This window comes from Gracilinanus agilis, chromosome 3 (genome assembly GCF_016433145.1).
Source record: "Gracilinanus agilis isolate LMUSP501 chromosome 3, AgileGrace, whole genome shotgun sequence".
NCBI classification, from domain to species: Eukaryota; Metazoa; Chordata; class Mammalia; order Didelphimorphia; family Didelphidae; genus Gracilinanus; species Gracilinanus agilis.
The window spans coordinates 363534780-363537832 of NC_058132.1; positions in this window are offsets into that span (position 1 = coordinate 363534780).

Genomic DNA, 3053 nt, shown 5'->3' on the forward strand with positions numbered 1-3053 from the left:
TCATTTGTTTCCAAATCGCCTATGGAGGCCACCAGCAGTCAAAGAACCTCATCTAGACTACAGCAAATGGTCCTAGGTCGTGCCTAATGTTGAAGTCTCAGTGGCTTGGTGCTCTATGAAGTGAAGATGTCTGTAATTAGCCTGTCATTAGTCTCTGAGTGGGCTGTATGAAGGTCAAGAAAATAATTTGAACCATGTTGTACCAAAGTTAAAACACCTCAAGGGGTGCAGGAAGACCTTCAACTCTCATCTTTAAATTTCAAGTGACTGCCTAAAAGTAGAATTAGGCCAGATGCCAAGGAGAATAAATTAACTTTGTTTTGCTAATTACTTTTAATCATCAAACTATTGAAGATGGTTTGGGAGTGTCTACATGAGGATGGTATCATTTGGTGTGCTAAGAAATAATACGGAAAGATCATATTATGTTACAAATAGAGGGAATGCTTTGAAATAGATAGCATGCTGCATTTAAAAACAGGAAAATATGGATTCAGATCTTGACTCTGCTTCTCCCTAACTGTGTATCCCTGAACAAGTCATGAAATCTCCCTGTGCATCTCCATAAACCAACAAATTCCCAGACATCCACTGATCTTCACTGGTAGAATAAATGAGTTCTCACAAAAGGAATTCCCCACATAGGGATGAATTGAATATTTATTTTAAGTACTACACATGAGCAAGGTGAGGTGGGGAAGGAAATAAAAATTCATATAGCATAGGCTACATAGCAGGCACTGGGCTAAGTGCTTTATAAATATTATCTCATTTGGTCTTCAAAATGCTAAGATATAGGTACAATTATTATTCTCATTTTACAGATGGGAAAATAAGCAAACAAGATTAAGAGGCTTGTCCAGGTCACACAGCTAGTAATATTTGAGGTTGGATTTTTAACTTAGTTCTTTCTGACTTCAAGGCAGCTACATGCCTAGAGCCACAGACCTGGAGTCAAGAAGACCCATCATCATGAGTTCAAATCTGCCTCAGACACTTATTATCTGGGTGATCTTGGGTAAAGCGCTGGATCCTGTTTGTCTCAATTTCTTCATTGTAAAATGAGCTTGAGAAGGAAATGGCAAACACTAGTATCTTTGCCACAAAAACCTCAGATGGGTTCACATCTGAGTTGTATATGACAGAAAATGACTAAATGACAACTTCCTGATCCTAGGCCAGCACTTAATCCCCTGCACCACCTAGTTGCCTCATTGTTATATTATTATTAAATATAAATCACATATATAATATATTTAAATTTAGAAAATTTTGGATGAACCCCTGTTTTATCAGGAAAGTAGTAAGTAACATTATTATAGTATAAGAAATGAGGCAGGGGAAGGTTTCAAAAAAACTATTGTAAATCTTGTAGGAACTGATGGTGAGTAAAATGAACAGCATCAGGAGAATATTAAAGTCTTTCTAAAAAGAAGGGAATTGAAACTTATAGAGCTTTGAATCTTTGAATGAACACATGTTTGGATAAAAATGGTAAAAAGCAAATAATAAGCTTCTGAAATCTTCTTACAATCAGTCCTAAACTCCAGCCATTTTTCAATTTGTACTTGGGTATTTCCGACAGCTCAGGTGTACTGGAGAGCAGTAAAAGCAGGTGTTGAATGAGAGGGAGGGGATGGAAAAATGGAACAAACCTCTTAATCCCAGCATCTATGGAGCCACCTTTCCAGGCACTGTTATTCTATAAAGTACCTCCTAAAATGACTGGGCAAAAGCAAAACCATTTTGAAAATTGTCAAGTGCTCTGCAAATCAAAGTTATTAAAATTTCTCACACTGTTTTCTTTTCCTTCCATTGTATTATGTGGCTATATTGGCTTACTGTGTATTTTATTTATGTTGGATTCTTTTGCATTAGAAAATCTGTATACCTTTCGAGCTCATTAGGTGCTCTGGCTACAAAGCCAGCATCCTAGAGAGCTTAATACAATGGAAATAGCACCAGAAGACCTGAGTTAGATTCTCTGATACCCAATTTACCACGTCAGGAAACTAACCACTTCTTAGTCCTTAATACTTCAGAAGTCTAATGAGCTTAATCAAGCACTAACTACCTCCAGGGTTTGAACCCAGTAGGGAACACATAAGGAAGAGAACTCTAGCAGCCATCATACCTGTACTGGGTCTGCATTCAATCAGTTCATTTAAGTGAAAGAATCCAGTGGAGATATTGATGGTGATGTGGGCTTAAATGTCTAGCAAACACTGCCAAGTAGCTGTGCACAATCAAAAGAACTAGTTGATTAGAATGGGGTCACCTTTCAGATAAGGCATATGAGTTGCTTAGATTCACAATTATGAAAAAATTTCTTACATCATACTTTAGCCTAGGTTCTTGGCTGGGGGTCTCCAGTGGTTCGTTTTCCCAGCCACAGAGTACTAGGGTCAAACAATGCTGTTTCCACACTCACTGTCTTCCTTAGAGTCTTCAAAGAAAAGAGCAAAATATGACCTAAAGTTGTCCCAGGATATTTAACATATCATTAGCATCTCATTTACATTGGAGTTAGCTCAACCACTCTTACTGCACCCCTCCATGGGCAAACAGAGTGAACCACTAGTAAAGTGACATCAGTTCCCTGGAGACACAGAGCAACAACTGCCCAAACAAATGTGCCTTTTGTGTTATTGGAAATTTGGGGCCTTTGAATTACATTTCCCAAGAGCCCACTGGCTTCTTCTTGTCATTACATGCTGACATAGACAGGGGGATAAAATTGAGGGGTCTGACATGGCAAGCTCTCTTTCCTTCCAATGGCGGCTTGGAGCTGGGAACTTGGGCTGTTTGAACAGGTAGATTAATCATGGGCACATGGTTTTATTTTGTTACTTATTTCTTCCTTTATTTCTAGTGATTATTAATAAACCTTAAAAATCCATAATATTTTAAGTTATTATTTTATATTCATTTTAATTTTTATACCTTCCTTAGTAACTAATCAAGATGAAAATCAGTCCTGAGAACTCCTACCCACCTTTAACACTCTCTCTCTCTCTCTCTCTCTCTCTCTCTCTCTCTCTCTCTCTCTCTCT